General features: G+C 45.8%; 1 protein-coding gene across 6 annotated transcripts in view; it reads left to right on the forward strand.

Moving 5' to 3' along the window:
• Positions 1–23,693, forward strand: part of LOC135901595 (uncharacterized) — a 543,147-nt gene that overhangs the window by 274,102 nt on the left and 245,352 nt on the right. The window lies entirely within an intron of this gene.

The following is a 23,693-nucleotide window of genomic DNA, read 5'->3' on the forward strand; positions in this document are numbered from 1 at the left end:
CGAGGTATTGTCACTCGAAAAGCAATGAAGAAACAAGCCACAAACGGGGAGCAAAGTCAATTTCTCCTAGGAAAGTAATGAGGGTGCGACCACCTTGATCGCGTCGAGGCGCACAATACCGGACGTTCATTTGAGGAATTGCCAGCCGTTTGAGGGATTGCCAGCCAGGCCCGAGTAAGAGCGGGCGCGAGGGAGAAAATCTGGGAGCTTTTGCTCCTTGAATATATGACTGCCTAGGTACTACGGAGGAGGTTTCCCAGCACGTGTTCTATGCGTTTGTCCACTAGGCATGCCGGCATTGTGGAGTGGGCTAGAGTGTGGAGTGGGTGGAGGGGAGTGTGGTTCGACGCACTGGCGCAGCCAACATAACTGAACGCGGTCAACGCACTCCGACGCGGCCAACGCACATACTGCGTGTGTGTGTGTGCGCGTGCGTGCGTGCGTGCGTTCGTGCGTTCATGCGTTCGTGTATTTTTGATTGCCAATTATATAGACACTCCAGGCGCATTTCTGCCAACAGCGGCGGCGTCAGCTGGAGGTTCCGTATAACGTGGATAAAACCGTCACCGCGCCCCGTATGCCGCGGACAACTTTCTGTGTCTATGAGAAGGGAAGGCTACGGAGGCAAAGCGCGCATAAGTGAGAGCGCTTCTGAAAAGAGTCCCGCGTTTCCATCCACGTTAGTTTAAGCTGGGGAAGAGTAAACATAAACACCTCATTAGCAACAGTTAAATACGACAGAACACACCAGTGAGTGTGAAGGTTTTTTGCGGCTTTTCCCTTCCGCGTCTGGAAAAACGCGAAATCGTCACACGTGGAAGCTGCGTCGATTCAGCGTCCGTTCCGAGCAACCAAAAACACTGTCAAACTCTGCCCGACTACTTGGCGCAGTAACACATGTGCAGCAGCCACACGCCAGTAGCTTTCCCTTCATAGCCACAGAAAGTTGTCCCCGAGTGTAGTATACATATGTCTACATGTTTATACGGCCGATATACTACTATCCTTACTTCATATAGCTGTCCGCTAATTTGCTATCGCAATGGATGCTTCACCTTTCGGGCAAAACTGCGAATTTTTTAAATCTGCTTCTCTTTCTACGTGTGTGCATTTTTTCATTATCTTTCTTTCTCGTCTACGCCGTCCCCAGTGCCGGGTAGCAAACTGGATATCTATCTTCCGTTAACATCTCATTCATATGCTCTCTAAGTTCACGCACTATACCACTCACAAGCTATGCCCAAATCCAAACGTCAAATCAAGCGGATGCACAGTGGGAGACGACAGCATGACGACGGCATGATCACGGCGGCGCGATCAAGACCGTAAGGCGAAAACGGCATGCCCATGACGGAGTGATGATGACGGTGTGAGGGCAGCGGCGGGGCAAAGATGGAATGACAACTCAATGTTGGCGACAGTGAAGACGGCGCAACGGTGAGACGGTATGACAACGAAGGAGCAATCGCGACAGAAATGTAGGCGATGTAAAGACGACGACGAATTGACGACGGCGGCGTGTTGCAGCTCACGTCCGCACTCACGTATATGGCCGATATACAGGGTGTCGCAGCTAACTTTAGCCAGAGTTTAAAAATATGCGCTGAAGCTTGCAATATATTTATTGTGGCTCGTCTCATATAAGTGTGTCCTCCAGGTACTGCGTTGCTAACGCCTATCGTTGCAATAGATACAAAGAGTTTCTGCTACGTTAATTAGACCATTGACGTATGCCCAAAAATACAACATAGCACCATAACCAGCTTCAACCCCGCAAGACAGCGCTTTGGAACGCTTTGCACCTGAGTCACGTCGCATGGAAGCAATTTACTGATAAAAGTGACAATGTGCACTCTTCTCTTGCCGTCTCCTACTAGTCGCCATAAGGGACGGTACCAAAGCGATGGAGGGAGAATCGGCAAGTCGATAGTGCCGTCAGGGTGTCGTCACCAAAATGTCTCTTCATCATTACATAGTGGGTGCATGGCGACGTTGCTTGATTTCTAATCGCGTTAACGTCGACAGTCACCCTAAGGTGGGTTCTGGCTGAATTTGTTTTCCTTTTGTTTTTCGGGTAGGCCAAAGTCACGCACGTACTTCTTTCATGCCAGCGCACACTAGCTCATTGCGACGACTGGAGAGTGCGTCAGGTGGCATAGCAGAAGCGAGAGCACGCACGTGCGTGTGTCATTTTCCATTAGGTGACAGACAGGAATGAACCCTGCGAATGCATGATTGAACAGATTTATTAGAGGAGCTGGTACTTGTGTTGCCGGTCTTGGGGAAAGGTAACAGGGTCGGTATATATCTCCCGGTGGATGGTCTGTTTCCAAGGTGAATGCCCACAGCGGCCCGCCTGAGGCACGAGCCGCACATACAGCAGCTGGTGGGGCGATCCAATCTTCCAAAAAGTAGGCATCAAACGTTGGGTTCCATTATCGTGGTGCAGTGATGGCATTTGACGGCGTTTGTAGTGAATTCGTGTTGCGTTGAAGGAGAGGCAATATATACATCTGCCTCGTCATCAGCATTACTCGCATTTGTTTGTATCCTTGCGTATGAATCTTGTTTCTCGTAGAAATACCTTGCTAAAATACCCTGTTAAAATGAACTTTATGTTATTTCAGTCGTCCCAAAAGAACCCCCACAATAACCCCTGAACTATATATCGATAACTGCGTCATTACCCCACCTAACTTTATTACTTTTCTAGATGTTACATTAGACCCTCAACTTAAGTATAACATTCACATTAATTCTGTCACTAAGAAGAAGTCCATCCGAGCGGCCGCTGCTTCTTTGGTGAGGTGTTCTTTTCTGCTTTCTTCGAAGAATCAGTGCTGTGTTGAGACTTCGTTGTTATCCAGAGAGAACGGACATTATGTGGGATACCTATGTGCTAAAGATCACGCACAATATCGCGTGGTTTTGCTGCGCTCCGCAGCGCATCTGCGCCTACCGCGGCGGTAGGCAGCAAAGAACACCGGCACGAGCCATATGTCCGACAGCGCTTTCCTAGGCGCATGAGTGCCGCAGAATCGGTGCCGCACTTGGACGTGCCACAACACGTGCCTAATGTCATCAAGCCGGCGACGCTAGTTCTCACCTTCCAGCGCACCTTCAGTGAATATGGCTGAGACAAGCGAGAGTGAAGCCAAGAAACCACTGGTTGACGACGACAGGACATCTACTTATGAACAAAGTGAAGATGAAGATATAGACTGTGATGACACGCCGTTCTCCTTGATAACGTATAAAAAGAAGCGGCCTGTGGGAATTCCAGTTATTTTTCGACCCTCACAGGAAGGACGCAACTTCTGGCAAGTGAATCCAAACCGCGCTGCGTCGGAAATTGGCAGCCGCGAGCTAGAGGCTCAAAGAGCTCTAATAGCGCACGCGTGCGAGGCGGCCCGGCTCAGTGGAGCCCTGGACTAGGGGCCCATCCATGGCTGAAGAGGACCCAAGCTTCAAGAATGAAGACTTCAGCCTCGACCCGCTAAAACCTTAAAAGAGTCAATAAAGTTTTCCATTCCATTCCATTCCGCGGCAAAGGAAAAAGTACAGTCATTCCGCATGAATAGAGATGGAAGTTTCTCTGTCAACGTTACTTCAGTCTCATCTGCAAGACATCTGCTGTCGATGAGCGAAGTCGCTGGTTTGGGAATCAAGCCATTCATTCCGGCATCTTATACTAAGAATGTTAGGAAGATACGCCATGCGCCAGTTGAGCATACGGAAGAACAATTGGTTGACTTCCTGAAGGATTTTGGCGTGACATCTGCCCGTCGTCAGGCGCGCTACAATCGCCAAGAAGAGGGAGCGGTAGAATCATGCCCTCTGAGAACCGTCATTCTCCATTTCAGAGAATAGAAACCAATGCCGCAACGAGTGCAGTTAGGTTTCACGAGTCATCCCATCGAAGAATATCATGGCCCTGCTCTGAGATGCTACAACTGCCAGAGATTTCGACATTTATCGAAGAACTGCCGCAGTCCACGTCGCTGCAAGATATTCTCAGAAAACCATAACCATTCAGAGTGCAAGAATGTAGGTCAGCCAAAATGTGCCAACTGTGTCGGAAACCATACAGCTTCCTACTCCCGGTGCCCTCAGAGCAGAGCTGCCTCAAGGTTACGCGAGCATGAGTTGAAATACGAAAAGCTGCCTCCTCGTAATGCGTCCCCACCCAACCTTGATGCTGTAAGATGCGCGCCTTCAACTTCCAACAACAACAAAAAAAAACAGCAAAGGGTCAATATGAACTATTCTGCAGCTCTAATGCACTCAGGTTCTGACAGCGATCTGACAACGTTCTGACAGCGAGCGACACGATCCTCCTTCAGAGAATACGACCCATCTTGCCCAGGCTTCGAGTGAAATTCGCCGACCTTCTCAGCAACGCCCTCTGCCATTGAAAGAGCAACCTTATCTAACATCTGAGCGACTATCTCAGCATTCACCTCACCCACACCAGTCATCCCAGCGACCATCTCAGTCAGCTCTTCAGTGACCTGCTTCGAGCACACATGGAGCTTCAGCGTCGTTTGGTGATTACGCGTCTTCATCCGTGGCACAGATGATCCTCCCCATGCTATTCACAGCTCTGCGTGCAATTCTCAGTGCCATTCCACACGCAAACAACCTACCAGAGGTAAAAGCACTGCTTTCTATGGAATTGTTGGTGCTTTCACAACCACCAACAGCTCCATGGCAGGCTTACAATGAATAATCGTTACAACAATGTTTTCATATTTCAGTGGAATGCTAATAGCCTTCCAAATAAGTCAGCTGATTTTCGCAAACTACTAGCTCAACATAACTTTCCTGTTTTATGTATACAGGAGGCAGGCGTACGAGATGACTTTCGTCTTTGAAACTATGTGATATATAAACCATCGCGCATTGCACGAAGTAGCAGAGCGATGTTATGTGTGAGAAAAGACCTGCCGTCCTATTTAATACAGTCGAGCGATTTAAATATACCGGAGTTCGTAGCATGCAAGATTTCTTTTAGAAATACAATTGTCACAGTGATCAGTCTTTATCTACAATGTTCTAGCAAAATATCAGTAGACAGCTTGGTGAATGTGTTTGGTATCGCAAACTCACATGTGCTGGTTTGTGGGGACTTCAAGGCACATAACGTCATCTGGGGCAGTGAATATAACGATTCCCGCGGAAGCATCATAGAGTCTGCTGCAGAAAAAAAGTAATCCAATCGTGTTAAATGACAGCTCTCCAACGTTCTTGCGGGGGTTTCGTTACTCAAGCTGTATAGATGTTACGCTCTGCTCGCAAGACCTTGTTGATGGCGTTGAATGGTCAACAGACGTAGAAACGCACGGTAGTGATCATTTTGCGAACCTGGTAAAACATCGTCTCATACAGAGTGAAGGGACCCGGCGATACACAAGATGTACTAATTGGCAAAGTTTTCGTGACCATTTAAGTAACTCATTGGGCGAAAATCTATATGATTATATGATTGATATTGATTGATATGATTGAGTCTTACAAGATCTGCACAAAGCAAGTCATTGTTCCAAATCAGCATCATCTTCTCCTTGAGAAGATGATGCACATCTTCTTGATATATGACAGAAGACCATTCACTCTAAAAAAATACTTGGCCCATGGTTAACTGCGGGCCTTCAGGAAAGAGCACTTCTTGCTCTAAAAATGTTTTTAGAAGACACCAACATTTTGGGAAATTATCACGTTTCGGATGATCCGAATACGCTAAACGAGTAATATAAATGTTGTTCGTGGTTCATAACTGGTTTATGTGGTGATCGCAACTCATACGCAGTACGTATAATTCTGTACTGTACTTGCAGTGTATTACATGTGTTGTAACCGGAATCTTCGAAGAACGCCAACATAATCCTAATCCATAAGAAAGGGAACGCCAAAGACTTGAAAAATTATAGACAGATCAGCTTGCTGTCCGTTACATACAAAGTATTTACTAAGGTAAGTGCAAATATAATCACAAACATCTTAGACTTCCGTCAACCAAAGGAACAGGCAGGGTTCCGTAAAGGCTACTCAATAACAGACCATAGTGACACTATCAATAAGGTCATAGAGAAATGTGCGGAATATAACCAACCCTTATATATAGCTTTCATTGATTACGAGAAAGCGTTTGATTCAGTCGAAACCTCAGCAGTCATGGAGGCATTGCGGAATCAGGGTGTAGACGAGCCGTATGTAAAAATACTGAAAGATATCTATACCGGCTCCGCAGCCACCGTAGTCCTCCATAAAGAAAGCAACAAAATCCCAATAAAGAAAGGCGTGAGGCAGGGAGATACGATCTCTCCAATGCCATTCACAGCGTGTTTACAGGAGGCATTCAGAGGCCTGGATTGGGAGGAATCGGGGATAAGAGCTAATGGAGAATACCTTACTAACTTGCGATTCGCTCATGATATTGCCCTGCTTAGTAAGTCAGGGGACCAATTGCAATGCATGCTCACTGACCTGGAGAGGCAAAGCAGAAGGGTGGGTCTAAAAATTAATCTGCAGAAAACTAAAGTAATGTTTAACAGTCTCGGCAGAGAATAGCAGTTTACGATAGGTAGCGAGGCACTGGAAGTGCTAAAGGAATACATCTGCTTAGGACACGTAGTGACCGCGGATCCGGATCATGAGACTGAAATAATCAGAAGAATAAGAATGGGCTGGGGTGCGTTTGGCAGGCATTCTCAGATCACGTACAGCAGGTTGCCATTATCCCTCAAGACAAAAGTGTATAGCAGCTGTGTTTTACCAGTACTCACGTACGGGGCAGAAACCCGGAGGCTCACGAAAAGGGTTCTACTTAAATTGAGGACGACGCAACGGGGTATGGAAAGAAAAATGATGGCTGTAACGTTAAGGGATAAGAAAAGAGCAGATTGGGTGAGGGAACAAACGCGAGTTAATGACACCTTAGTTGAAATCAAGAAAAAGAAGTGGTCATGGGCAGGACATGTAATGAGGAGGGAAGATAACCGATGGTCATTAAGGGTTACGGACTGGATCCCAAGGGAAGGGAAGCGTAGCAGGGGGCGGCAGAAAGTTAGGTGGGCGGATGAGATTAAGAAGTTTGCAGGGACAACATGGCCACAATAAGTACATGACCGGGGTAGTTGGAGAAGTGTGGGAGAGGCCTTTGCCCTGCAGTGGGCGTCACTAGGATGATGATGATAATGATATGTGTTTTGTGTTTTGGCTGTTCAAAATATCTGACTTTATATATGCGTACGAGTACTGAACTCTTGCACAAAACTTTGCTATTCATGTTCCATTGGACTGTATATTTTTTATTCTTCCAGTGTTCTACTGAGTGTCATATTTTGTGTCGCTATTCTCCCTTCTTGCGCAAATTTCTTTCCTTTGCCAAGTGACACGGAGTAGCCGGTGCCATCATAAAGGCGCCAACCTTTCCTAATATTTATTAAAACAAAAGACGGTTTCTGGCATTCGCGTACTCATTCAACCAAAGGATTGTTTTCAGCAACCTATTCTAAAATCACTTTACTACGCTTTCATGAACCGTCACCTTACTTATTGAATTTCATCGTGGAGAAACGCATACCCCACACACTTGACATCACTCATTAACCTTTAGAACCGGGCGGTCCGAATAATTACCTATAGTCCAAACACCGCATCAGCAGCACCCATTTTTCGCACTCTTGAAATTCTCTGCCATAAAATATTAAATGCCCTGCACTACGCTGTTTCTGGCTCCCTCTAAAACAGTTTTTACTTGCAACATACGTCACCCGAATATATATATATATATACAGTATGTGTGTGTCTGTGTTTATTACTTTTTAGTCATGCTTCATTGTTTTTCTTGGTTTATGTTCCTGGATTAGCCATTTATATATTCAATTTATTGCTTTGCTGTAATGGGTGCTGTTTATGTTACATATTCATTATATTCCTATTAACTTACTGTAACGTTCGTACTTTCATGTGTATTTCAATAGAATTATGTGTATTCTTATTTCTCCGTAATCCTTTACAACCAGATGTATAAATAATTACTTCTGATATGTTGATTTGTCCCAGCCTGCCAGCAGATGCGGGCTCCCTCTACTGGGGAATCCCTCTACATCCGTCAGTAGAATCAGGTCGTTTACTAAGCTTCGTTGCCCTTTATTTCACCTCAGCAGCAAAGAGCGGCCATTATCTCGGTGGTCTTCATGGGATTATAGGGGCATGACGGCCTAAATTCCAGTGCTAGAATACCATCGTGGTAACACAGCCAGCGACGTGACATGTAAAGTCATGTCATGTTGTAATGTATGTTAAGGCGACTTGATGCACAGTAAAAGAAGACATCAAGATACATATCTCTTGTTCTGGGCCTTATATATAGATGTGTAGGATACTACATATAACCGACGCTTAGTCAGTATTGCAAAACGCTTAAGTACGTAGACGTGGAACGCATTAACAGTTCTTGCGCCTTCGGCTCTCGTTCGCTCGCGTGAGCTCGTGTCGAGACGATTGAAATGCTCATCCACGTTCACAAACGCACCAATGCGTCAGAGCACATCTTTGTCGAAGGCTAAACGCACTTTGGTAGGCACCCTACCCTTGGCTATCGACCCTGGTCACGTGGGAGTTAGAGAAATCTTACAATTTCATTTAGGATTTCTCATTTCCAAAACGCAGAGAGCCACCTGCTTTAGCCGTGTTTAACGCCATGTATCATGCTGTGGATCTGTCATGAACAAGCGCTGCAATTGGCGCAAGGAGTTCAACAGGCCGAGTTAGTTAACACAGCAAGAGGAAACGTCAGGCAAGAAAAAACGATTTCGAACCGAGCAAGAAACGCCGTAGTCACGCTGTTTGCGCCGACTGCAAGCGTCGCCAACCACGGGCTAGTCGCACACCTCTTAGTTATTACTTTCATTATTCCTGCAGCACTCACCGGCTTCAGCTCCTGCGGCCACCTAGTTTGGTTCAAAAGTCAAATAGCACCAATAGTCAAATAGCATGTTCAAGTATCACAAAAAAGCGGCCAATTCTGCGGTGACATTATAACTGCATATTATTCAGCCCTTGGGGGTTACAGTCGCAAAAGTAGGTGTATATGAGTAAAATATTAGATAGATGGGAACATGTACTTTTAACGACCAAGAACTTCTCACATAACATTCACGCCGGGTCTTAAATACATCATACGGAAAAGTGCACGTGCTATTCACAATCTTCATCGCAAACTGCGATACTAGATGTACTGTGTCTGCTTTTGGCATTTCGGAGAGGGGTTGGGGGAGGGGAGTAGAGAAAGGAGAGGTGTAAGGGGAAAAGGGTCAAGAAAGGGTCAGAGAAGGTGCGGTCCATGGTCTCAACCCTGACAAGGAAGCCAAGCAGGAGGGCCTGCGGCAGAGGTGATGCAAGATGCTTCAAGCACTCCGCCGCACGCCACAAAGGGTAAGGAAGAAGCCGATCCTGTAACAGCCAGAGGCTGCACGGAGGGCAACTCAATCCTCGATCGCTCCATAGCGAGCTCAAAGAGCAACCCCATAGAACGCATAGAGACGGGTCCAAATCCACATATATGCAAATGCACAGACACATCATCTGATGGTGTTTCTTTTGCGTGGCAACATCACGAAAAAGCTACGACGAAGTTAAATTCTCTCTCTCGAGCGCACGGGAGGAACGTCAGCCTTTTTTCCAGCGAGGCACGTGCTTGCCGTACGCGCCTTGGGCGGTAAGGTGCACGCCCTCGAAAAAGACGACGCGTTTTCATTCGGCCTTGTAGAAGCTGTTCACTCATTGCGCCGCAGCCACTTTGAAGCGTCAACTATGAAGGAGATTACTTTCAAGGCGTTGTGACTGCATATGGCTTATGCATGTGCAATGAAAAGAGATTAAAACATCGGCGAAGTGACGAAGCAGCGCTGGAGTATTCGCCTTGTTAGGAGTTATGCGGCTCGCTTATGTCTGCGCATGCAGTATCATAAAAATTCTGCTCACTGGTAGGATGAGCGACTCAAATTTAAGGATATCATGTAGCAACACTAAACTGCTGAAATATATTGAAGTAGTTGCAGAATTTTAAAGCGAAGCCTGCTTCTACTACTCTCCCGTGTTTGACGTGGCCGACTCTTGTCTACTGCTGGGTCGGTATCTCTGCTGATAATATATATGTGTGTGTTCGAAGAGTAGCAGGAAGCACGTAGGAAGAGTAAAGGGACTTTACTGACGCTTCGACCACCATTATCCCGGCCAAACCTGAGTAAATTCCGGATATTTTGCCCACATGCTTCTATTCTTTCAACTCTTTCGGTGCTTGATCCTTCGAGTCTATGCTTCACTAATTCATATATATATATATATATATATATATATATATATATATATATATATATATAAACGAGAAGAAAGGGGGTTAACCGAGGGACCCGATATTTATTAGTCACATAATGAGAAGCCAACAAACACTGACACCAAGTACAACATAGGGGAAATTGCATGTGCTTAATAAATGAAATAAAGTAATGATAAATTAATGGAAATTAAAGTGGATGAAAAAACAACTTGCCGCATGTGTATATATATATATATATATATATATATATATATATATATATATATATATATATATATATATATATATATATATATATATATATATATATATATATATATGCCAGAAGTTTCAGCGACCACTTTCAACTCTTTTTTGAAGCTTGCCTCTGGCAGATAGCACAATTCTAGTTCACGAGCTGGTTCTAGCATGAACTCCTTTTCAAGCAATGAAAGTGAGGAAAAATCAGCAGGGAAATTATGGTGGAGCACAACGAGATGATGAATGCCCGCACTCAAGAGATCATAGCAACCACATTGCGGCATTTTTATAGCGACAGCTGTTTATGGGCTCACTGCTCTCATTTTTAATGCACGCTACACTCCATTTCATACACCAGGTGCAACGCTGTGGAGGCTAGAGATACTTTTTAGATTGGCTGTGTTCGCACTGTTCGCTCGGTGTTTCCTGACACGATTTTTGTGAAAATTTTCTGTTTTGAATGAAGAAAAAGAGAATTTTCTCTTAGAAACAAACAAACCATGTACTCATAGGGCTGCTAACGCGTTGTTTTAAATCAATTTGCTTTTCGTTGTTTCTTTTCATTGCCCGTCGCGGAAGCCTCACGTGCATGCTCGCGCGAGCAAGCGCCTCCTGGCGTGCAGCGAAGCATAGACGGGAACGCGCGGAGCGATAAATTTTGGTGACCGAACTTCTTGCGTAGCTTGCACACCGTTGCACCTGATGTATGAAACGGAGTATAGTGTACGCCGCTGTCTGTCGCTGAAACGAAAATCCTTTGTGAGAAAATTACAAGGAAATGTTCTCATTGTGCCACGAGGATTCCAACTTACAACTAACACATTGATAGTCCAGGATAATACCTCGCAGCCACCCTGCCGAGCTACAGCAGAGGAGAATAGTGACTACAGATAGCGCTGTCGCGTCCGCAGCTGCCATGATTGGCTAACGCCGACTGGACATCGGTGTACCGGATGGCGTCCGCGACTTCTTTTCGTTCTAGCACGTGGCCTTGCCAGTTGCAGATGTAGTCACATAGTTCATGTGCAGTACTTTAAATGAAGTTTTATTCTGACAACTACAATGACTGGGTGCGTCGCCTTCGTCTTCATTAGTCTTCTTCTTTTGGTGCTCAACTTGTTCGAATGTTTTTTGTATGGCGCTGATGTCATCTCGTCTTTTTCAGGGATAGCCTGGTGCCTATTAATGGAGTAGCACAAATGTAAATTTGAGAAAAGCCAAGTGAATCCAGCATCAAGAAGTAAAGGGTTGTTTTATTAGAGACCAGTGCTTACACGGGTCAGAGCAGGAGGTAAGAGGAGGAAGAAAAGCCAAGTCTATACACTTCACCTCCTGGAAGGCGCAACTTCTAGAAATGAATACGACTCACACTTCTCTTGCTTCTCGAAAGGACATTGCTCGCTCGCACCTGCGAATGTTCACGCCAGTAAACACTGGACGAAACGATCTTAGGCTTGTACTGCACATTAAACTATGACGGCCATTGCGTCAGTGCTTCGCGTTAGTGGAGAAACTGTGTCTTTTTTAACCTGCTGAATTTTAAAGCATTCTTAGGTCTTGTCATTATGGTCTAGTCACGTTAGCATCGTAAAATGTCACCTAAAGGTCACGCGAGGTTGGTTTTATAGGTCAGTGCGTATTCATTCGCTCAAATACCATTTGTTCCCTAAACTATAGGCCTCAGTAGGTGAAATAGGCCATGAAAAACCACTACCAAACATTTTAGATCACATATAGGGGCAGTAAAAATAAATTAGCGGAACATCGGGAGCAGACGATCACCTGCAGGCAGGTTGGCAGAGAGAGAGGTAGCTGGCTGGAATGGAAAAGCATTGTGGTTAACTAGGGCTGAGCCCTGTTGGCTACCTTACACAGAGGAACCGAGAAGTTGAACATAAGGTGAGAGGACAAGTGACGACATGAGGACAGAGAACAGCGCTGGAGACGCAGACGAACTGCAGTGCTCATCACTGCCTCACTGACGGTCGCGAAGTCGGGCCAACATAAGAAACCGCAGTAATGGTGTTGTGGTTTTCTGACCTGCGCCATGAGAGGCAATGGCCTCAAGAGTTGCTCTACCCATCTTTCACTTACATGCAAGCAGACAGCACAGAAATAACTTCGTGCAATGAAACCATTTACGAGGAAAATTTGTGCCTGCGAAGTGAAATGGGGTGAAAACGTCTTTATTACACAAGACAGGGATGTTCTGCGAGAGGCCAATGATATGGCGGAAGATAGATGGTGCTTTAGCGACCGCAGACCAATGAATAATGAAAGGTTGTCGCATTGTTACTTCTGTGAACGCTCTGTCGTCGAGCAGGCTTCAAGGAGCACGCAAAGTCTGCCTTCCGTCATGGAAAGAAGTGCATTAGATGAGAATATGTACTACGGTCTTGTTTGGTCAAGTCGCAATCAAAAATATTGTACGAAATACTCCCCATCATTCCTATGCGAAAACAGTAAGTATTAGTAAAAGACATTTATATGGGCTGATCTTTGGAAAAAGCAAGGAGAAATTTCTTGCAGAATATGAGAGAATTGCGTACATTAAAGTAACCGGTACAACTGCTACGTTTGGATATTGTCGCACAGGACTTGGATTTCTTGTTTTGTTGTTGAAAGGAAGAACAACGACAGTGCAATGGTTATGAATGAGAGAGAGGTGGACGAATATTCAAAGTTGTTTCGAATACGAATCAAATTCTACACCCCCACTATTCGTATTCGTATTCGAAATGTAACTGTATTGATATTTTCGACAATTCTAAACTAACCAAATATTTCGCAACAACCGACTGTTAAAATCTGGTTACTGTTCTCCGTGTGCTAAGGAAAAGCATAGCGAATTACGTGTGGAACAAACACTGTGGTAACGCAATTTTTGTTTACGGCTTCCCAACGTAAGACTATATACATGGCAATCTATTTTCGTTTGTAGCCCTTCAGTAACTTCCAGTGAGACCCGTAGGTAACGTACACCTTCCAGAAGCACTTGGATTTACGGTCTGGTCAGTAGTCGAGCTAAGCAAGAGACGTTTAGAGTAATGGTAGGAAAAAAAGCAGGCAAGAGATTTATACGATCGGATTCGTTACAGGCATTGGTATCGGTACAAGGTATACAGATAGAGAAGTTTTGAGGAAGATAAAAAAAGATAAAAAACATGTATACAAAAATGCTAGAACGAAAAGCATGTATAGCATACCTGAGTAACTCAAGCAGGTTAGGTGACTATTTTTCACCGCCCCGTTTCAAAGGGGATGGCAATAAATCAACATCATCATAAAGTATTTTCGACAGTCTAGTCATGTAACAGTTTTTTTTTTGGCGCTACAACCAGTGATGTTTCCATGCAACGGGTTCTTGTACACGGCAGACAAGTGCTTGAGCAACGTTGCTTTTTTTTTTCATTTTCCACAATTACCGATCTTATTTTCGCAGCCATTTGTTTTTTGTGTTCTTGGAAAGTTAGCGATGCAGAAGTCATTCATTCTTAGAAAGCTTGTTTGCAACATGGTTCGAAACATGTTGAGAGGCTGTTCATGCAGTTTTTTAATGATAATTAGTGACATATTTAAAACTGATCCTTTGTTCCTGATAGTTGGCTGTCTTTTTTGCACTATTCAGTACAGGCATGATACCTAATTAAACCGAAATAAATATACCTGCTGTAGATACATGCGTCGGCGTTTGACTATTCGATATTCGATTCGATATTCAAAACTCACCAATCGTATTCGATTCATATTCGAGAAAGGTTGATATTTGCCCGCCCCTAGAATGAGGAAAGGCTGTAAACACGCGCGCTCAGGTTTTCCGTTCACGGGTGACGTCTGTCATGATTTGCGTATCACTGCTCGAACTTCGCTGGAGCAGCCCGTAGACGACGTGTCGTCACCAGCGACAGCGCGCTGTGCTCTCGCAAGCTGGCGCGGGAGGAAAGACCGAGTGTGGCCCCTCGCTTTCTCCTCGCCCGCGCGCGCGGCTCCATTTGCGGCCCCGCGGGCGCGTTAACGACGTCGTCGCCGTAACCAGACGGGACTCGCTCATCGTCGTAGATCATCACCGCCACGCCGCAACCGTTTCGAGGAAATGAAAACGACGACACGCGGGCTGATTGCACTGCGCCAAGGGTGTATCCCGTAGCAGGCTGTAGTCGCGCGGGCCTGACGGGTGCCGCTTGGCGCAGCGGCCCGAGCTGGGAACGTGGCTGAATCGATAGGCCGCGACCCTTCCCCGGATGCTTGGGCGAGGGGTCCGCGCTGCGGTCCGATGTAGGTCAGGGGCCCGTGTGGGCGCTTTTTCGGCTACGCTGCCGGTGCATTACGTATCGATTGCCAAGGTCAGAGCAACCGTCCCGCCGGCCATGCGATCATACGCGATTGCCCTTTCCCCAGTTTCATTCCATTCTGCGAGGCTCGATGGGCGCCAGACAACAAGCTTGCTGTGCTTGTGTTGTTTTACGCAGTATCTTTCATTATGCATAGCCAGCGACGTATTCTGTAACACCAAAGCCGCGCAAGCAACTCTATTATTAAATTCTGGCGTTTTAACGTGCACCAAATAACGGGCACCCAACCACGTACACGCCTTAGTGGGGGACTCGGGAATAATTTTGACCACCTTCTTAACGGGCACCCGAAGCACGGTACACCGGCGTACTTGCATTTCGCCCGCATCGAAATGCACGGCATTTTGATCCCGCGCACTCTGGCTTAGCAGCGCAACGCCACAGCCACTACGCCATAGCGGTGGGTTAACCGCGCAGCTCCTTGGAAGCTAAAGTTTCTGTGTCACCCCCACCAAGGGCACTATGGGGGCCCTTACGATAGTTTGATTCTTATAATGTGCGACTGTTTCGCAATAGTGTTTACTGACCGTTTGATACATGCATTTGTCGAATATGTCGCGGAAGTACTTTATTGCGGACTAGTTGGTTCATACTGAAAGTAACGTAATCCGCAAGATAAAGAAGGGCGGAACCCCTTTTTGTTAAAAAAACTTCGTCAAGTGAACTAGATTTTCTTTTATGTTCAAGCCCCTTCAATTTCGTACTCTGCACAATAATGGACAGTAATTTAATTTGCCATATAGTGTGCGGAATTCCTTTGCTCAGATTCAGGACCCATATTCGCAAAACGTGCCTTTCTATCGAACTCACCCTGGACCATAAGTTCCCGTAAGTTCTGTGGGAGAATCATACTGAGAAAATTTAGAAAAAGAAGAAGAAAACAAATGGACTGCCTTTCTTTGTATTCTTTCGAGCTTTTTAATTATTATGCTTTTTATTATGTTTTTAGATAGAAGACCACTCACACTAAAAAAGATACTTGGTCTATGGCCAACAGACGAATTTCGCAAAAGAGCACTTGTTGCTTTGAAAATTTTTTCGAAAATAAAGATTTTGGGGCAATATTAAATTTCAGTTTATCCAAATAAGCTAAATGAGTGATATAAACGTTGTTCTGTTTTGAAAAGTGATTTATGTGGTGATCATGTTTTCTTACGCTATGTGTAATTACTTGTGTTCTGAGTCTGGCAGTGTAATTCTCTTCTGCGCTTAGGCCATTCAAAATAGTTCAGTTTATATACGCCCATGTGTACTGAACTCAATCACAAAGCTTTGCTATTCGTGTACTGTTGGACGCGATACATCTGATGTTCTACTGAATGCTATGTTTTGTGGCATTATTCACTCTTTTTGCGCATATTTGTTTCCTTTGCTAAGTAACAAGCAGTAGCCGGTGCCGCCATAAAAGTGCCAACCTCTCCTATTTATCATTTCAATAATAATATTTAGAAAAAAAAGGCTTACACTACATTGAGCGGAATTACCGACAGTGCTGCGTGCGACGTCTGCGGCAGCGAAGAGAACATCGAGTATTAATTGTGCCACTGTGATCGATTTCAGTCACAGAAATAGATGCTCTTAATCGCACTGCCATGATTGGACGATTGGCCGCTGTCCGTGCAGGTCCTAGTTGAGCACCGTCCCCATCGCTCATCGGCCCAAAAGGCTGTGAAGGCACTTACGTGTTTCTTTGGGACGACTGGCCTGTGTGAACGCCTCACCCTTACACTCTAAGAACAGTTTACACCCTTTGGCTTGCCCCTTCTGCCACACAAAAATAATCGTCATCTGCCTTGATGCGTTTCCTTTCTTTATCGCTGCGAGCCCGGAACTTTCCAGTAACGAACGGCGCGCGCGTTATCAGCATAGAACAGTTTACACCCTTTGGAGTGCCTCTTCTGATAACGCGCGTGCCGATCGTCACTGGAAAGTTCCGGGCTTGCAGCGATAAAGAAAGGAAACGCATCAAGGCAGATGACGATTATTTTTGTGTGGCAGAAGGGGCAAGCCAAAGGGTGTAAACTGTTCTTAGAGTGTAGGGGTGTCATCCGCACCCATGCGCGAACTCATCGCGTCCTACCTACCCCCCCCCCCTCTCTCTCTCCCAACATTATATTCTTCTTTTCTTTCCCCCAGCGTAGGGTTGCCAACAAGATGCATTTCAGGTTAACATCCCTGCCTTCTCCCTTTCTTTCCTCCTCCTCCTACAGTGGAGCAATGCGATTACCAAGGCGGTCAGCAAATGGCAAACAAAACTTAGGAACTAAAAGCGGTTTATTCCTTATCATCCATCCAGCTGAGTAGCCGATCTTAGCGACAGCGTAGTGCGGCTTCTTGCGAACCGCTGACGAATGACCGCATTCACAAAATTCTGCCATGATGTAGCATCCTTTAAGTTCTCGCCTTCGGCTAAAAAAAAATATGCGGATCCCAAGCCTTGCTGGAACCAGTTTAAGAGAAGCTTTCATTGGTATTTGCCAGAAGCGCTGTTCTTCACTCTAAGAACAGTTTACACCCTTTGGCTTGCCCCTTCTGCCACGCAAAAATAATCGTCATCTGCGTTGATGCGTTTCCTTTCTTTATCGCTGCAAGCCCGGAACTTTCCAGTGACGAACGGCACGCGCGTTATCAGAAGAGGCACTTCAAAGGGTGTAAACTGTTCTATGCTTCACCCTTAAAAAGGTTGCACCCTTTGGGGTGTATATTTGTCCCACAACAATAATCGTCATCTGCCTAGCTTGCGTTTCCTTTCCTGAAAACTCGGCGCTCGCTAGATTCCTGTCAAGAATGCTGCGTCACACTGATAACGCGCGTGCCGTTCGTGACTGGGAAGTACCGGGCTCGCAGCGTTAAAGAAAGGAAACGCGGGCAGCACGGATGACGATTATTGTTGTGGGACAAGATACGCCCCAAAGGGTGTAAATTTTTCTAAGAGTGTTTTAACGCGCGTGCCGTTCGTTACTGGAAAGTTCCGGGCTCGCAGCGATAAAGAAAGGAAACGCATCAAGGCAGATGACGATTATTTTTGTGTGGCAGAAGGGGCAAGCCAAAGGGTGTAAACTGTTCTTAGAGTGTGGTTTAGCGACCATTTAGACGTGACTAAGTTGGACACATTTTCCCTTGGAAACGCTTCGCTCGACATAAACGTGTGGCGATCGCACATCTGGATCCTACGAATGATAACGAAAATTAGACCGCAGACGTTTCAGTTTTAAGAAACTTTTGGGTCCTTGGCCAAGAACGTCCTTGCAGAAGAGCGCTTTAAAAGCACTAAATACTTTTCTTGAAGACAGCGGCATTGTTGGACGCTGTTAACGCTTTTATTGTTCCTTTCATTTCAATGTCGCTGTATATATGCATGTGTTTGTGAATTATGTTAAGTTGACTGTTCTGTTGTGACTATATGTGATAGTACATTTACACGATATATGTACCACCCGTTGACTAGAGGCTGTGTTATTAGGCGACAGTATCGTTTGTATTTTTGAGGCTTTTATCTACATAACTGTGGTGACATTTACCTTGTATATTGTATGTACCATGTGTTTCTTACGTCATAGTCTTCCCGTGAAAACGTTGCGTGATAAGTCCTGACGCTTGTGTGAAAAGGTTATTTGATATGTAATCTTGAACCCTGTATGTTGTATGATAGAACCATTCAAGAGATAAGGAGTAGCCGGCACCTTAAATTGTGCGTCAACATCTCGTTATATCATATCAATAAAAAAGAAAAGGAAGGACGACGATGGAATGACAACGAGATCGTGACAGTGGTATGGACGGCACAGGAACCCCAATGACAGAATGAGGACGATGAAATGATGAAGGAATAAAGACGACGGTATGACGGTGACTGAGAAGACCATGCCGGAATGACGATGAGAGTTTGACAACGACGTCATGATGGTAATAAGATGATAATGCGGCACTAATGACGATGGCATGACCACGATAGGATGACGATGCTAGAAGGACAACGACTGTATGACGACGGCAGTGTGATGATGACTGCATGATGACCGCGGAATGACGAAGCTGGAATCACGATGCTCGAACGACAACGACGGCATGCATCACAACGACGGTATGACCACGAATGCATGACGGCGACCGCACAAAGGTGACGGCCCTGTGCTCGGCAGCTAAGGAAGTTCTAGTCGTTTGGAAGGACACCCACTTGATGGAAAGTTGGCGGTATGGGATCGCCCGACTAGATTTTCGGCGCAGTGATGGCCTAGTGGTTAGAGCATCCACCTCGTATGCGGGAGGTACTTTGCTCAAATCCCGGTGCCACCAGAAATCTACCAGCTTCTCTAATGGGTAGAGATGTTTCCCGGCCAGGCTCCCGGCTGGTTGTGGGGATTCGCAGCTCGAAATGTGGCCTATAGGGATTATTTGCGTAGTCTCTGGGCGCCCCTTGTTCAACTAAACGGCCTTGTGGATTGAAAAAAGGTTTGCTCCGACTTAACGTAACAACACAATTCGTTGGTGGGCTAGTTGGTGCGAATCCATAATTACTTTGTTTAGCACAAAACAACTAGATACCAAATCCCAGTAGTGTTTACTGCTTCTCAGAAACTGTCAATGTTGTGCGGCTGTATTTCAAAAAGAAGTAAGAAATCAGATTGGGAAAAGAACCACGTGAAGGTTGTAGATTGCAGCGTCGGTGTGGTATATAAAATTCCGTTGTCATGTGGCAAAGTGTATGTAGGGCAGTCAAGCAGCTGTGTTAACGAGCGCCTTAGAGAACATGAGCGATCCATACCGACAGGCACAGCTTTCCGTTTAGCTCAACATTGTAAAATATGCAAATGCAAAGCTATATGTTTCGTGATACTACAATTTTGAAAAAAAGCCGCGAAACCACCGCCCGAGAATTATCGGAAGCTTTTTTCATACAATCATTCGGTTCGCAGTGCATCAGTGTGCGTTCTTTAACCTTGTATATCGCTGAATATGGTTTTTTGAATTCTGTCGCATGAGTGCGCTCTGGTGATCGGATCTTGATGGTTCCTGCACATGGTGCTCACTGCGAATGTTCTTCTAGATTCTGTTCTCTATAAAGAAGTGACGCAATAAAATGGTGTCAGATGGGAGTAGCCCCTCGTCCTGGTCGTCTCTCTTGTGTCCGTTTTTTTTTGCGCTTAACAAAGTAATTAACATAACAAATTAACAACAAATGGGTATAGACGTTTCGCCGCCTATGCAGGTAGCATCTTCAGTATACACTGACACAGAGAGCAAACATCAGAGAGCAAACAGGGATAGCCGATATTCTAATTGACATTAAGAGAAAGAAATGGAGCTGAGTAGGTCATGTAATGCGTAGGTTAGATAACCGGTGGACCATTAGGGTTACAGAATGGGTGCCAAGGGAAGCGCAGTCGAGGACGGCAGAAGACTAGATGGGGTGATGAAATTAAGAAATTCGCAGGCGTTAGCTGGAATTGGTCGGCGCAGGACAGGGGTAATTGGAAATCGCAGGGAGAGGCCTTCGTCCTGCAGCGGACATAAAATAGGCTGATGATGATGATGATGATGATGATGAGATGAGGGGAGGTCCAGTCTACTCGTCACACACATCCTTGTAAACGTCCAGCAGGGGGCCACGATTAGTGTTGCACGCCGATTCGTCCAGACGGATGAACCAGGATTTCAGGAGTTTTCTTTTCCCCCACCTTTGCTCTCGAGCCTGCCTCGTCACATTGTCGAGGTCGAAGCTATGTTCTGTCGTCCAGCAGTGTTTGAGAAGTTAGGTCTTAGAACGCGTTGCATGGGTGGCCTTGGCAACGTCTCCTTTGTGTTCTTTCAATCTCGTTGCCCTTTTTCTTCCGGTTTCGCCAATCTAAGTTGCGTCACAATCCGCGCATCGGGCTTTGTAGATGACCCCGCTATGATCGTCCGCAAGAGTGCGGTCTTTTGTTTTCGTGAGCACATTCCCAAGGTATAAGGGGGTTTTAAAACGGTTTGTATGTCCAGTGGACGCAAAGCTCTCCAAACAGTGTCTGACACACCCTGGACATAGAGGATAGATACAACAGACGCTGCCCTCAATCGTGACTCACTCTCCCTTGTCCTCCGCATTCGCTTCTCGGTATCGTTAATGAACGTCCTGGAATAATGGCGCCATTTTAATGCATCAGATACCTTGCCTACTTGTACGCGCAACTGCTTGCTCAAGAACGCTGCATCACAACGTGACAAAAAAGTTCTTACAGCGGAGCGTTTGTTTTCGGTTGGATGATGCGAGTCAAAGGATAAAAAATTTTCGATGTCGCACTGCTTACGGTACACTGTCGTTTCTACACTGGCATTACCGGCACGGCGTGCAAGCACATCCAGAAAAACCATCTCTCTCTGTTTCATACGTGAGCTGAATGACGTGGTGTACGCTGTTTCGCCGCATGGAAAGCAACCAGGTTTGCCCTTTTCAAAATTACAGAAGTGTCATCCACGCACCTACTATACATTTTCATCCGAAAAGGTAGTGTGTTCAGCACTTGTGTTTCGACATGATTCATCCCTAGGTTTGCCACGGTAACGGAAACAGGACTTCCCATAGGGCACCCTTCAATTCGATGATAAATCGTGTTGGCGAAACAGAAGTTGGTTTAGTTCAAGCAATGCAGAACGTTCGCTGCGGCATTGGGAAGCAGACTAGAGCTTGCACCTATTTTACCGGGCACCTATAGTGAAATAGGTACAAGCGTGCTCCCGGCCATGCGCTCGGTCAGTATGGAACCTCAACGCTGGAAAAGGGGTGTTTGTGCCCAACACGAGGGCGTCCCCACGTAATAGGTTCCTTGGGACGCCACGTGGGAAATGACAGCTATGGAAGCGGACCAAAACCTCATTTTTATTACTTTTGCTCCCTATAGGCGAACAAGTTTGGTCACCTTACGAACAGACCGGCGCAACCAAAAGGCCGCGGTTGACTTCGATCCGTAGACCTCACTGAATCTTTCAATCAATAGCAGTGGCGGGCGGGGTGTAGAAAGATGTATACGAGCATTACCTCCCTCCCGGGTCACCTTGGTCTGTACTATATCCGGTGCTTGTTTGCCAAGTACCAGGCCAATCATGCAAGACACCAGCTAGCACCCGAAAAGTCGGGAAAACAGGTAAATAAAGCTACGCTATCTTTGCCTCTTGCTATGGTTTCTTGCGCATTACGATTTAACGACAAAAGGCTCATTACAGGCATACATGTTCGGGAAAAATCTTTTAGGTTCAAGTTCACGTGATAATTATCTGCCTCCAAACGAAACCTTTATATTTTTGTAGCTTATTCTGCCTAGCATTGTGTCTGGCCGTTCGAAGTGCTGTGCACTTGGTGGGTTTACACCGGGTGTTTTATTTTACCGTTAGCAGAATATTTAAAAATCACCTGTGGCATTAGGCCAAATCTACTTATTGAGCTGGAATACTCGATGAGGTATTGATTACTTACACTGGAAATCAATATGCATATTTTACTAATTAACCCAATTTCACTAACTTTTGATCTAATTAGCTTAGCGCACATATTGCAATACAGTTTTTTGATAAGGCACACACACTTGCAACGAATTTTGAAACTAGCACCAGTTTTGAGGTGACCGCAGTCTAACCTGCCCTAAAGAAGCACTATTGCTTCACTTACTTCTTTAATAAAATGCATTATTGTGCATTTAAAGCACAAAAGTTAATGGAACACCAACGCATGTCGCCGCAAACTTTTGAAACGTTTATCTCGAAACTAGCGTCAGTCTCATAATTCGTTCCAGGTGGGTATGACTTTAAATGTCACCGGCTACATTTCGTAAATTGCAATTCGTGATTTAAAAGTAATTAGTGGTTCAAATATTCGTTATGCAGTCGTTATATTCGTTATGCAGTCTTTACTAACACCACCATCCTCCTTTCGCACAACGTCGCCTTTCCGCCACACGGTGATCCCTATCAAGGACAACGCCACATGTCTTCCAAGGGTGAATTTTGAACTATACCCTCAAGTACTACCGCGCGGAATTTCTCTTGCAGCGCCCTGTGAGAATGGTATTAGCGGAGGCGGCCGGAAAATTGTAAAGATCACTTACGAAATCAGAGCTTTGTGAATTCGACCGCTGATTCTGTTTTCACCCGTTTTCACTTTTTCACCCTACGTGCCACCTAGCGCGGCGTGCGCTTACATTGCTTATTAGCTGAGCTCATGAGATTGAAAGCTCACTTTCATTTAACCGGTTCCAACTGACGTGCTTGCATCGTTGCCATCTTTGCTTGCTCAGATTACATCGTCCTCTGGCTAAAAATGCTTACTGCTACCCTAGTAACTCCCACTTATGGCGAAGGAACGGCGCAGTTTTTACCCTCTTCTAAAGAGGGCGAAATGGTGCGCAGTGGGGCAGGGAAGTAAGCGACACCCTAACGACCAAACGTCGGTGCCGGAATTTGCGGTCATTTCGGGCCATCGGAGTTCGTGGTCGCGTCTTTGGTGAAGCGCGCCTTATTCATGATTACGTTGCCACTCCGCTTTTTGTGGAGTAATTCGGGCAACGAACCACCGACCTACCTTGAGATAAACATGGCTCCACCTTTCTCTCCCCGCCACACAGTAGAAGAGACCGAGATGACCGAGGGCACAAAGCAGAGGCAAAATGTGAAGTCCACGCGTCATTAACCGACCAACGACCGGGCGTACGCCCACGTGCGGCGGTCGAGCGACGGCCCGCCGCCTCCCGAAGCGGCCGCAGAGCCTGCCGCGCGGCTCCGCGTGT

This window comes from Dermacentor albipictus, chromosome 1 (assembly GCF_038994185.2).
Source record: "Dermacentor albipictus isolate Rhodes 1998 colony chromosome 1, USDA_Dalb.pri_finalv2, whole genome shotgun sequence".
NCBI classification, from domain to species: Eukaryota; Metazoa; Arthropoda; class Arachnida; order Ixodida; family Ixodidae; genus Dermacentor; species Dermacentor albipictus.